The sequence below is a fragment of the Colossoma macropomum genome, unplaced genomic scaffold (genome assembly GCF_904425465.1).
Source record: "Colossoma macropomum unplaced genomic scaffold, Colossoma_macropomum, whole genome shotgun sequence".
Lineage (NCBI taxonomy): Eukaryota > Metazoa > Chordata > Actinopteri > Characiformes > Serrasalmidae > Colossoma > Colossoma macropomum.
The window spans coordinates 37,441,754-37,456,906 of NW_023494792.1; positions in this window are offsets into that span (position 1 = coordinate 37,441,754).

The window sequence follows — 15,153 nt, forward strand, 5'->3', positions numbered from 1 at the left end:
TTATAGCCAGAATGTCATGTTTATTTATGTTCAGGTGGAGACTAGAGGCTAAAGAAAATGCATATTGTCAAGAGCCCTGGACATCTGAGCTGAATCTGTTAACACATCTGTATTATCAGCTAATTGGCTAATGATTATTTATTTGCCAGTGACAGAAATACCATTTAGATTACTATTTTTGATATGTATCAATCAAAAAATAGGTAGGATTAAATAGGACAGGTGCCAGATTTCAATCTAGTTGAATAATTATCATTTTGTAAAGTGTTTCAATACTTCTAAAGAAAAAATCCCCAAAACAAATGTGTTAGGAAATAGGAAATTCCTGAATCCAGTTGATGAATTGAGTTATTTTTGTAGTGAATTTTCTATAAACCTAAGAAAGTATGCAGAGTTTTGTTCACCCTCCTCTATCCAGCTTTTCTTAGATCTAATAAAAGCACCCTTAGACTGATATTCACAAAGAATCGTGTGATGATGTTCACAAAATATCACAGCAATTTACAAAGAAATTCTTTCTTTTTATCTGAGAGGCTATCGGAAGGCCTATTCGACAGGGAGGTAATTTGAGATGTTATATTTAATTCTTCTATCCGCTTCATCTTTTTTTATTATCACTGCTAAATTTTCTTGAGTATTTCCGTATTTCAAAATGTAAAAGCTCAAAGTTAACCCAGATGTTTTTAAACTTGAACAGCCTCATTATTCAGAAGAGACCTATTAAGCTTTCAGTATAAGGAGTGGGAATAATTGGACAGATTATAAATAAAGAGAACTGCTTTGCTGATACCTTTATAGTCTGTTAGAAGAGTGTCAAGAACATTAACAGATATGTCCTTGGAGACTATTTAAGACAACAAATAGTCAATTCTGGATTGTCTTGATGTACTCTTGTTACACTATCACTCTCTAAGTGATAATTTCCAAATATGCACCTAATCATATCTTTTCATGAACTTTTTCTAGCTGATACAAGACCTGGTATCATCTTTAAAAGGCCTTCTATTAATTGAATTTAAGCTAAGGCAGCATTAAAACCAAAAAGTTGAGGGAAAATTGGCCACCCAGTAAACTACTTGGTGTTTTAAAGCAAATTATTTTCCTGTTAGATGTTATATCAGAGAAATAACAATGACAAAGATATAGTTGTACACATTACCAAATTTTTAGCTACTAGTTAATTTAATGTCTTTTTTCAAAATTAAAGTGAGTTGCAATTCTCACCATAGATCAAAGTAAACAACACAATTAATCAGATGTGTATAGACACAGTGGTTATGGAGCTATTGGCTTTTTTTTTTAATCTGACAAAATCTCTTGTTAAAGGGAACAATAAAATGTTTTTAAAAGCACTGAAATGATTTGGAGGACCACAAATGCGTGTGCACAGATGTAGGCATGGTCTAGAAACGTATACAATTTATTCGGATTGGAAATCTTGTCTCAGTTTTTTTATATTAACACAAAAAGAGAAGTACGTTAAATGTCACCCAAACCGCAAAAGAAAAGGTGTGGAACACTTTCTGTGGTCGTGCTGTGATCAATATGTAAGTCTTTACTAGCTTCCGTAGTCCATTCAAATGTTATTGGCAGCAAAAGCACAAATATTGAAAATAAAACTAACTACAGCTGAGAACGATAACTGGCCATGCAGAATTACACCAAGACCTCTTGCCTCTACAGACGGAACAATCAGTGAGTTCTCAAATGAGATGGCAAGATCATGATGAGGAGCTGTAGTTGCAGGGATGAATAGCAGCTCAGTCTTCCTAGGATTGAGCTTCAGTTGGTGAGCTGCCATCCATGAAGAGATGTCAGTCAGACATGCCGAGATGCGACTGGAAACCTGTGTGTCAGAAGGTGAGAAAGAAAGCATTAGTTGAGTGTCATCAGCATAGCAGTGATAAGAGAAGCCATGAGAGGATAATACATCACCAAGAGAGCTAGTGTAAAGAGTACACTACAATGCATCAGTTCTACATATCAAAAAACAGCACCCCAGCATGTCTATTCTACAAGTCTATTTTCGTAATCAAGAAAATTTAATTCATACAAACATACAGTACTTAAAGCAGATGAAGTAGATGATTCACAATCTCAGAATTTTACAAATTTTAGATTTCGTAAAAAAACCTTTATATAAAGAGTTTTAAGCACTCACCCAAATCAATCAGCTAGGAGATAAGTCATGACATTACAAAAGTTAAATCGGAGCGAAAAAAGATTTTGAAAAACAGACAAAAAGGCACAAGACTGGGCACTTAATGTTTTTAAACTACATATCCCACAAAGCACTGCGAATGATGTTACCCATTCACTTTCCCAAACATTTTTAGACAACTTTTTTATTAGCATATTTCTCTCTAGTGTTTTGGGGATTATAGGTGTTTTTGTAGTTTTTGTGTATATAAAGCATTTCTGTTTCATTGTTCTTGATTCTAGCTTTGTAGTTTATTTATTTTACCTTGCAAGCAAGCAGAGGCGAAGAACAAGTAAGTCTCAAGTCATGACACTCAAGTCCCGAGTCAAGACATTTAAGTCTCGATTCAAGTCCTGAGGCACTACAGGCAAGTCCCAAGTCCTAATCTTTGAATCCTAAACCATTCACTATACATTCTTCAGCTAATTTAAGGCCATTTTAACACTGAAAACCAAAAAATGATGGTAACTGTAATATAACCTTTTAATAGACCGTGCGTCATTCTGTAGTCCTCGTTATGCCCATATTAGGAACTCCGGGTCTAGGCTCCATTTCTCTACGGCCAGAATGAATAGGGTTTTCAAAAAGTCGCCTCTATCGCCCCGTGTTAAATAAAAATGTTCAGAACCCGATACGTTTTGTCCTGTGTACATTTTTCTCCCGAATACCACTGGATCCTCCGAATTACGAGGTTGTAAAGAGCTATAATACTAATATTGCTACATGAGAGCTAAAGCTACTGCGCATCAATTTGATGTCACTAAGCTACACGAAACTAAGGTGGGCTGTGCCGGTGTTACGGTAAATTCAGTTCCCCATGTTCCCCCCTCCTTGCGCATGTGGAAATCATGACGTCTTCAGTCGCCGCTCCTCTGCGGGGCTTAGATATGCTTAATTCGTTTGTTTTTGTACCGTAATTTCGTCCTATTCCTCGCGGTAAGCGAATTATCACGTTGTTTGTAAAATGACTTGTAGTTAAACACGTTTTAAAGTGTAAAATGTGTTGTTAGCAGATGTTTTAATGCTCAAACACTACGTGGGCTATCTTGCTAATGCTAGCTTTGGCTCCGTTTTCAACTACTCTGAGTAACAGAAGTTAGGTTCATTGCGCCATTTCTGATTTAATTACCGTACATGCAGACACATTTTGTTGTTCAGACTTAAGTGATTTTAAGGTGTATTTATGTCCCATATCCTCGTCAGTCTCGCTAAGTTCTGTAAATAGATTTGATACATTTGTTGCTGAAATAAATAAACTGCGTTAAGTTACACAGCACAGTAATTAGTCTGTGTTATTATTGTTAGACTACGTATCTCAGTGCACCTAGGAAGTTGGTTTCCCTGTAGGTTTTGAGGCTGAAGTCTTACTGTTATGGTACTAATGTGACTTGTCTTTACAGTAACTTTTATTCATATTTTATAATCTTTAGAATTGAGAATACAGGGGGAACATCTTTAACCAGAGCCTGAGAAAAGTGGTTTCCCCTTGTATATTACAGCTGGAGTGGATTTAAAGCACAGCAGTGATGCTGATAATCTATATTTGTGCAAGATCATTTCAGTCAGTAGCTTTTATTCATATTATACAAACTTTACACAACACAATCATTGTAGTACTTTTATAACCTGTTGTAATATAAGGAAATGATAGGATTATCATAGTACCTTTATGCCCCGTTGTAGTGTAGGGAAAGGAATCCATTTACCAGGAACACTGATCAAATCCCAGTTGTTTACTTCCATTAAACATGGTAACATAGTAACAGATAACATAGCTGTATCAAGAAACATTACAGTGTAGTACACCTGCATGTAGTAATCGTTCAATTTGAAAAAAATGGTAAAACATATAATGCATCTTTTTTTTCATTTAATTAACTACAGTTTAAAATTTTTGACCCATTGTAGTTACTGGGAGGACAGAAAAAGCAAAGAAAGCATTATAGTATATTAAACTGATCCTAATTGCCAGTTTTTACTGGAACTTACTTTTTTTAGGGTCACTGGGTAAATCTGTTCTACCGTTTAGTCTCTGTATAAAACAATGTGAAGAAGCAGTTGGAATAAAATGAAAATATAAACAAATTAATATAATAGTGCATTAAATCTTTAATAGCTGTAATCGACTAGTACACTGAGAATGCTGTTCCATCTGTATTCTCAGTGTAAAGGGGGTATAATGTGAATAAGAGTTACTGGGTGAAATGATCATGCACAGAAATAGATTATCAGCAGCATTGTTGTACATTAAATCCACTCCAGCTGTAATATACAAGGGGAAACCACTTTTCTCAGGCTCTGGTTAAAGATGTTCCCCCTGTATTCTCAGTTCTAAAGATTATAAAATATGAATAAAAATTACTGAGCAAAATGATCATGCACAGAAATAGATTACCAGCATCATTGTTGTACATTAAATTCATTCCAACTGCAATATACAAGGGGAAACCACATTTCTCAGGCTCTGGTTAAAGATGTTCCCCCTGTATTCTCAGTGTAAAGGTGGTATAATATGAATAAAAGTTACTGGGTGAAATGATTATGCACAGATATAGATTATGAGCATCATTGTTGTACATTAAATTCACTCCAGCTGTAATATACAAGGGGAAACCACTTTAACCAGAGCCTAAGAAAAGATGTTCCCCCTGTATTCTCAATTCTAAAGATTATAAAAGTTACTGAGTGAAATAATCATGCACAGAAATAGATTATCAGCATCATTGTTGTACATTAAATCCACTCCAGCTGTAATATCCAAGGGGAAACCACTTTTCTCAGGCTCTGGTTAAAGATGTTCCCCCTGTATTCTCAGTTCTAAAGATTATAAAATATGAATAAAAGTTACTGTAAAGACAAGTCACATTAGTACCATAACAGTAAGACTTCAGCCTCAAAACCTACAGGGAAACCAACTTCCTAGGTGCACTGAGATACGTAGTCTAACAATAATAACACAGACTAATTACTGTGCTGTGTAACTTAATGCAGTTTATTTATTTCAGCAACAAATGTATCAAATCTATTTGCAGAACTTAGCGAGACTGACGAGGATATGGGACATAAATACACCTTAAAATCACTTAAGTCTGAACAACAAAATGTGTCTGCATGTACGGTAATTAAATCAGAAATGGCGCAATGAACCTAACTTCTGTTACTCAGAGTAGTTGAAAACGGAGCCAAAGCTAGCATTAGCAAGATAGCCCACGTAGTGTTTGAGCATTAAAACATCTGCTAACAACACATTTTACACTTTAAAACGTGTTTAACTACAAGTCATTTTACAAACAACGTGATAATTCGCTTACCGCGAGGAATAGGACGAAATTACGGTACAAAAACAAACGAATTAAGCATATCTAAGCCCCGCAGAGGAGCGGCGACTGAAGACGTCATGATTTCCACATGCGCAAGGAGGGGGGAACAGGGGGAACTGAATTTACCGTAACACCTGTGCTCTGACGAGCTGTGCTACCTAATCGAAATCTTCTACAGTAGCGCATAATTACAGGTATTACCCGTAAATAAAACCTCTAGGTAGGATATTTTGATATACTAAAACTACTTATCAAAAATACTAACCGTTTTAAAACTACGAGGCTGAATTTAGCTTCTTTTTGGCAGTTTCTTGTTTGAATATTCCCGTTCCACCTTAAATGGTGCAGCAGCTGTGACTAGCCATCACAAACATTAAGTTATGTTAAGCCGAAATAGAGAAACCTCATATCATGCCTACAACCCTCCATGAATCTGGTCAGCTTCGCCGGCTGCTTGTTCGATTTTCCTCGTTCAGAACGTGACTGCTGCACCATTTAAGGTGGAACGGGAAAAGTCGAACAAAAAGCTGGCGAATGTCCTCAGAAAAATGTTACCAGCATCAAAATAAAAATTAGGATATTCTGATAGCCGAAATCAGTTCATCAGCGGGTGATAACCTGCTTAAGGAGGCTGACAGTGTAATGACGTGAATTCAGTGCGCAGTAGCTTTAGCTCACGTGTAGCAATATTCATTTTCAACTCTTTAACGACCTCGTAATTCAGAGGATCCAGAGTCATTCGAGAGAAGAATGTTCACAGGACAAAACGTATCGGGTTCTGAACATTTTTATTTAATACAGGGTGCGATAGAGGCGATTTTTCGAAAACCCTATTCATTCTGGCCATAGAGAAATGACAGAGAACTTGTAGAGATGAGAATTACCACTCTGCAATGTCTTCCGGGTTTTTCAGACGCTAGAGGGCGCTCCCGAGTGAGTCCAAAATGAATGGGTTGATATGGAGCATTTGAGCAAAATCATAGTTTATAAATGCTTAAACATTTTTAATGTAAAAGAATACATTAATTTCCTGAACACAGAACAGCATAAAACATTTTAACACCACTGTTATATTTTTACGAGCTTTTAAACTCGAGCTATAGGAGTTTAAAACTGCACCCCATGTATGTTCATGACGTCAGTGAGCGCGAACAGCCAATGAGCTGCTCCGCACGCCAATCAATCATCACGCTCTAGGAGTAATGCCCGCCTCCTGCTGCCCAAAACCCGTTTGCTGTAGAAAAAAGGGAATATATAGGTAAGATTTCTTTGTTTTTTAGTGAAATACATCCTTCTACTTTCTAAAATTAAAGGAAAGTTCTGGGCGAGTGATTAGAAACTATTTAAACTTTTCGTTTTTAGCCGTTGAGCGCCATTTACTCACATTCATTGAGGACTCAGTCGCGGGCGCCCTCTGCTGTTTGGCAGTCCTGTTTTTGATACAACGGGGAGAATAGGAAGTGGCCAGGCTCCTCATAAACCGGCTCTGGAAACGAAGCTTATACCCGGAGTTCCTAATATGGGCATAAGAACATGGCGCCGACTACAAAATGATGACACGACTACAGTGGTCTATGACAGTATGTTAGTAGTGAATGGCTGTAACTGTTTTCCCTTCAAATAAAATACAAAATCCATGGTACATTAATAACCATGACAGAGACAATGGTATACACAAAGAGTAGTGCAACTACACATGAAAAGAATTTTCAAAGTACTTTTAATAAAACATTATATTTGAAGATGATTAGAGCATAGGATTCCAATAAAAACTAGGCCGCTAGTTTTAATTGAATTTAGAAACCCAAATGGCTGAACTGAACAAAGTTTAGAGAAAAGACAGCAAAATGATGGGGAATATATAAAGCTGAAGTTGACTTATTCAAATTTTCCATTCCACCTCAAATGGTGCAGCAGTCAGGCAGTGGTTTTGCACCTGATTCAGTTCCCCCTCAGACTTGCAGTCTGTGAAATTTGTTGTTACTGAAAATTTTCAGTGTGAAATATTAAATGTTTGAAATTCAGGTCTTGAAATTTCAGTTAAAAAAAATTAGGTAACCAAAATTTCAGGTAATAAAAATTTAGATAATGGAAATTCAGGTTGTAAAAATTCAGGTCATAAAAATCCTGGTTTTAAAAATTCAGGTGAAATTCAGGGAAATATCTAGTGTACTTGGGAAGAGCAAACAAGCATAGATTTAATCGAACTCACACCTGGCTCTGAGGGCTTCTTTGTCACAGAGTACATGCCTATGGAGGACCATAGTATAAGAGCACGCCAGTGGAACGTTACCAATTGTAAGTTGCTTATTCTTCCTCTTCATAAACTCACTTCAGTTACTACTGTTTATTGTTTTATTGTTAGTTTGTACAGAGATAAGCTGATGCTTGATTTCGTACGACGTATGCAAGGTAAAGCACCAGTTAGCGGGCTACCCTGTTAGCATTCCTGTTACGATCGCTTTTTCTACACTTAAGTAGCACGGCTATGATCATTCAAATAAATTCATGTGCAAGTACACTAAATTTGTGAGGAAGAGTGTTTGTGCACGTCAGCTGACCTGTCTCGCAGCACAATAGAAAACTTGGTTTAACATGAATAATGCTCATGAACAAACCAAAATACCTCACGTGAGCGATTACAAAAGTTGACGTAAAGTGATTATTTTTCAGCTCACCTTTAAACTGAAAAGTGAATTTAAGTGGAGAGAGATAGAAGAAAGGAGGTTGTCAGCAGCAGGTTAATTAACTGACATAGCTAAGATGAGAGCTTGCCAATATGAATGTATTTATCAATGTAGTGATAAATCTTGTCACAATATACTTTTATTAGTATATTGTCTATCATCAGTAATTCCCAATTGCATGTTTGATTACAAAGAGAGTATAATTAGTCCTGTTTCATTGGATTTAGGGCAGTTCAGTATGTGAAATGTTGTGTACAAATAATTGGATTCATAGCTTTTGATAGTAATTTTTTAATATGCCACCACTTTCTGTTCCAACGTGTCTCGTTGTTTCATGAAAATGTTTTAAAGTATTGGGATATTACATTTTAAGATAATAGTTAAATAGTATTTATTACAACTTTTAAAAAGTTGTATGTGACCAATAATGCAATTTAAATGGGGCAGTGTCTATAGTTTACTTACTTACCACCAGCTCTATTGACCTATATATTCCCTCAGAATAAAGACAGCTTACATATAAACAGCTCCTTACTACACCATCAGGGGATATTTCATAAAGCAGGATTTCTTCTTTAGCCTGCTAACCTAGGCCAAAAAAACAAGCCTGTCCAGTAGGAATCTTGCTTCAGATGCCATATAAACGGGATTAAAATTGCTGTATGACAGTTTGCACACTCATATAATGCAGAGTACAGAAATGTTTGATGCACACACACACACACACACACACACACACACACACACACACACAGACACTGTATTAGCCTTAGGTTCAAATTTGCAGTGTTGTGTTATTTAGGGCCCACCTACGATCTTGTAACCTAAAGGAGATGTGTTGCTCATTATTTAATATGCGACTTTGATTTTTTAGTCGGTCATAAATATTAATTATTATTTAGTGCTCTGCATCATGCACTTCTGCATGTTGATAGAATTCCTGTAGTTCATGTAAATGTGTTGTAATTTGCTATGTGTGCTTATCATTAGATTCTTTTTTAAAATCAAATGTTTATATCAAAATACAAAATATAGATCCCATCAGGCATAACATTATGACCACCTTCTTGTTTCTATGCTCATTGTCCATTTTATCAGCTCCACTTACTATATAGGTGCACTTCGTAGTTCTACAATTACAGACTGTAGTCCATCTGTTTCTCTGCATACTTTTACCCCGTTCTTCAGTAGTCAGGGTCCCCATGGACCCTCACAGAGCAGGTGCTATTTGAGATCATTCTCAGCACTGCGGTAACACTGACATGGTGGTGGTGTGTTAGTGTGTGTTGTGCTGGTACGAGTGGATCAGACACAGCAGTGCTGCTGGAGTTTTTAAACACTGTGTCCACTCACTGTCCACTCTATTAGACACTCCTACCTTGTCAGTCCACCTTGTAGATGTAAAGTCAGAGACGATAGCTCATCTGCTGCTGCACAGTTTGTGTTGGTCATCCTCTAGTCCTTCATCAGTGGTCACAAGACACTGCACACAGGACGCTGTTGGCTGCATATTTTTGGTTGGTGGACTATTCTCAGTCCAGCAGTGACACTGAGGTGTTTAAAAACTCCAGCAGCACTGCTGTGTCTGATCCACTCAGACCAGCACAAGACACACTAACACACCACCACCACATCAGTGTTACTGCAGTGCTCAGAATGATCCACTACCCAAATAGTACCTGCTCTGTGAGGGTCCATGGGGGTCCTGACCACTGAAGAACAGGGTAAAAGCGGGCTAACAAAGTATGCAGAGAAACAGATGGACTACAGTCTGTAATTGTAGAACTACAAAATGCACCTATATAGTAAGTGGAGCTGATAAAATGGACAATGAGCTTAGAAACAAGGAGGTGGTCATAATGTTATGCCTGATCGGTGTATATATAAAACATACACAAAATATAGGTAAAATAAAATATTTTGCTAGCACAGTTGGTCGGAAATTTTGCTCAAGTCAAATTCTGCCGTCTGGTGTGATATAAACCATAGACTTTTATTGACTCGTGTGTTCATGTTTTGGATGGACAGGTCTGAAGCTCTTATGTCAGCCCACTGAGAACATCATTTTCACTTGTTTGATCTTAAAGAGTTGGACAAAATGACACCATTACTATCTAAAGTTAATCAAAAATGACACAAAAACAAATACAGTAACTGAAAGCAGTAATATCATGTATGACTACATGTGGTGTGTTATGATATTTGGATTTGTTAAATTCTGCGATATTCAATTTAAGCGGCAAGAAGAAGGGAAGAATGTTTGGTACTCCATTTATCATTCAATTTCTGGTGCATATTTTTTCTTGACAGGGTCGTCATGCTGAAATATTGCACTCTGAATGACACTTAGTGTCTCTACTTACTTCATGTGAGAGACAAGGGACTGCAGTCATTGCTGAACAGAGCTCCTGGAAGGATAATGGCAGGTTTTCTACAAACTTAGGATTAATTGTTTGTATGGTTACCATTTTGCAGGCAACAGGGAGGTCAAAAGCCAGGCCAGCAGGCCCCTAGAAGTACAGTTCATATAGACATGGTTTAGATGAAATATTTGTGCAGGTAAAATGCCTATATTTGTGTTGTAGACATCATGACTAATGTTAGCCTCTGGTGCTAATGGGGTAGAGGAACAGGAGTAGCTTTGATAATGGCAATAACATTTAAGTCTTCAATCTCTAAACTTGCACCAGTGAAACTTCAGTAAGCTGGAATCAAATCTGCGATGAAGCGTGTAAAGTTGTAGCATGCTAAGCTACTGCAACTAGGAAAGCTACACACACCATATATAACAGTATTGTCAGAGCCAGACCCTGGCCACTTCCTTCCATTTTACTCAAGTGCACCATATTAACCCGTTCATTTTGGACTCGCTCGGGAACTCCCCCTAGCGTTTGAGAAACCTGGAAGACATTACAGAGTGGTAATTCTCTCTACAATTTCTCTGGTGGTGCATGTATGATGAACATTTGTTTAATGAACTATGATAGTTCTGCCTAGGAGAGAACAATGTCTAGGCCCAATATGATTGCCAGATGCAATGAAGCTTTTTTTCCATTTTTATTTTTTTCTTTACTATTTTGTATTTTTTTCTTTGTTTGCTTGCTTCTATGTGTATTGTAGAAGTCCTACACTGCAACTGATAGCTAGCTAAGCTAAATATCAATAAAGGTGAAAGAAGACAAATGTGAGTAAGCTAGAATGGAAACAGTGTAAAGAAAGTTTCAGTTTGCCTACTGAGTGCAATTAAATCACACAGGAAGCTTGCCGAATGCCGCGTTTAGCTCCAAGATGTCGTTAAATAAATGATCGGATTACCACATATAACATAGGCTGTGATGACAATAGAGGAGCTAGAACAGTAAAGTAATATAGCTCAATGCAGTTATTTTTATATGGCAAGCTAGGATGTCTGTTTCTAACATATAGAAACGAATTGTTTAATTTTGAATGACAATTTGATGTGTATTTAATGTTTGATGTGTATTTAATGTCTGATGGTGCCCACGGAGAGCTAGCTCATTTATAGTGAGAAAGTGAATAACTTGGACTAAGCTTTTAACATAGTACCTGTTCTTTTCTATCTGGGTTTGACCCAGTAGTTGCACGATACTTTCGCCTATCTCTACATGACACTGATATTCCTTTCCTGCAGACACCACTCTGATGTGAGCAATACAAGAGGCATGTTTACAGTCTCATTCAAGCACTCTCTTCCAATTAGTGTATCCACGTTTCATTAATATGTCCTCTTGTTCGGAATCAGAAACACCAAATATGTAACAGGCAAAGCAAAAGCAAGCATCACGCGAGACAATATTCTAGCCATTTGTCGAGACTGGTACCAGCCTGCACTAGAGTTTCTCACAGTAACGCTTTGCTCAGCGTTGCTAGATGTGCAGGACTCGACTAGGGACTATTGGGCTCAACAGTGGAGGCAGCATGCACTGGGGTTAAGGGTCGCTGTTGAGCCACATATCCATGCTGGAAGATTTACCTAGCTAGCTAAATAAAACTGTAAAATTACTTTATACCTACACAATAAGCCAGCTCCAGTGAATAGCAACCATCAGCTATACTTAGCCTGAAGCTGGGTAATCACTAAATCAGTGGCCATCAAGTGAGCTGGTCACTTGAAAGAAACACACGGCTTGCAAAATGTGCAAACTCAACTGTGGAACTATACAAGACTACTAATATGACAAATAAGAACCAGAGAAAAGAATTAAAAAGGTGTTAACAGTTTTACTTGGATTGCCGAGAGCAGCTAGCTACAAACCAGTTTAGCAGTTCACTTCACCATGTCTGTATCGCATATATGAAGAAGTGCTATAATGTAAAGGTGGAAAACTGACTAACCACACCCACAACTTCAAAACAGCCAATAGGAAAGCAGTGCATTTTAAATGAACAGTAACAAAATTATCTATGACAAAAACAAAACTTTGAACACTCAAAAAATAGTGAAGGAAGTTATTGTGAAATATGCTGTGTTGTGTGTGAATGTGCTGAAGTTGTATTTTAGGCTGGCTATTTTGTGTTTCTCCTTATATGGTCATGTTTGTCACACCTGTTACTTGTCCTGTATAAGCTGGGTCTAATCTTGGCATCAGTCCAGCTATAAAACTGTGTCAGTCCATTGTGTTGCGGGCTGGCTGGGTGTCTGGAACCTGGGCACGCAACGAATAAACTTCACTTGTCCAGACAACAGATCGAGTCCCCTGGTTTGGAATCAAGAGGGTTTGGATTCTTCAATAGCTATATGATTTTTATATGATTTCTTTCAGAGTTTTCATTCGATGGGAAGATGATTCTTCTGGGTGAGCAAGGCTTATCTCTGGTTGAGCAATGCCCACCACAGCCCACCCGTAGAGACACCCCGGTTCTGTTTCTACATTTGATCTCATGAATGGAGAAAAGTGAAAAAAGAATCCTTCTGAAACTACTGAGGTCCGAACCTTGGAGTCGTCATAGTTTGTTACGGCCATGCTAACAGCAGTCAGCAGTTAACATTAGGGGTGGGAATCTCTAGGCACCTCACAATTCGATTCGATTACGATTCAGAGGGCTGCAATGCGATTATAAAACGATTATCGATGCATCTTGATGCATCTTTTTTTTTCTATACAGGATTACTATTTTCTTACTGTGTGAGGACTTAGTACTTTCAAAGCAAAGTATTTGTAATGATCCATAACAAATTTACTTCCAATATCTTTTATTAATAAAACAAATGGAAATGATGTGGCAAGTGAACTGGAAGGCCCTCATTCACTGCTCTTGTTTGGATCACATGAGGTGCTGGCTGCCACTCATCTGCGATAAAATGCAGTTACGGTGACATAAGATCCTGTGGCAATGGATGTCCACGCAGCACATGTTCGGTTTTGGTGTTGTAGAGAGGTGTGGGGGTCGCTGTGTCAGTAAAATATCTTTGAGACGAGACGCTGTATCTCGGCTCCAAAGTGTGCAACATAGTGTGAAAGCCCTCGTTCTCAACAACTGAGAACGGACGCAAATTGTTGGCAATAAAAGTTGTGATAGAATTTGTAATTTGCCTCCGAGTTGGGTTGTGGCTCCCAAGGTGGTCTGATTTTTGTTGAAAGGACAAAATGGCTCTTCTTAACATTTGGGTTGTCGACTCCTGACTTAACCTATCTTTTAATGCAGAGGGCGCCGGTCAGATTTGTTGCTCATCCACTTGTGTTTTTGTTATGTGCACGTCACAGAGTGTCTGGGCTATGTACTTCCGCACTTCCACCTTTTGCGTTCTGTCAACATTATGTTATAAATTAAATATTCAGAAAATTGATTTTTGACATCTGTGAATCGATTTAGAATCATCCATGTCTGCATCGCGATGCATCTAAGAATATTGGTCAGAAATACACATACAAGTAGCCCGCTAGAGGTCATTTTCATAGGGCTCTGGCAGTGCTCCTCCTGTTCCTCTTTGCACAAAAGAGCAGTTACTGGTCCTGCTGCTGGGTTGATGTCCTTCTATGGCCCTGTCTAGCTCTCTTCATGTAATGGCCTGTGTCCTGGTATCTCCTCCATGCTCTTGAGACTGTGCTGGGAGACACAGCAAACCTTCTTCTGACAACACGTATGGATGTGCCATCCTGGACGAGCTGGACTACCTGTGCAACTGGAATGGGCTGCAGTTACCGCCTCATGCTAGCAGTAGTGACAAGGACACTAGCAAAACGCAAAATTAGAGAAGAATCAGTCAGGAAGGATCAGGAGAGAGTAACTGTCTGTGGCCACCACCTGCAAAACCATTCCTTTTTTGGGGGGTTATCTTGCTGTTGCCTCTCCAGTGCACCTGTTGTCACTTTCATTTGCACAAAAGCAGGTGAAATTGATTCACAATTGCTTATGCTTCCTAACTGGATAGATTGATATCCATGAAGTTTAATTGACTTGGTGTTATACTGTGATGATTAAGTATTCCCCCTAATTTTTTGAGCGATGTATTTTTTATTTAAGACCTCCTGATGAAAGGAGAAAGTCTGTTGATCTTAATAAGTTAGACAATGACTATAAAAAATAGCTTCACAACCTGAACATGCCCGTAACCCCTGTTAGAGCAATAATTAATAAATCTTAAAGTATATTTTTTCTGTGACACAGCAAGGTTCTTTTTGGTTTCCATGTCAAATAGTATAACTTCACAAACTAGTTTGACGTGCATATTTTGCTTTCGATAAGTATCTGCTAAAAAATACATATATAATGTGTACATGTATATCGTTGCTGTTGGGACAGAACCTCATATCTCCAATTTTGTTGTTTTTCAGTTTTTGACATAAATTGCCTGTTGTCCTTTACATTGTGTGTGAATGTGTGTGTGTGAGTGTTTGTATAAACACATTATGTGTGTGTGTATATATATATATATATATATATATATATAATATATACACACACACATAATATATATATATAT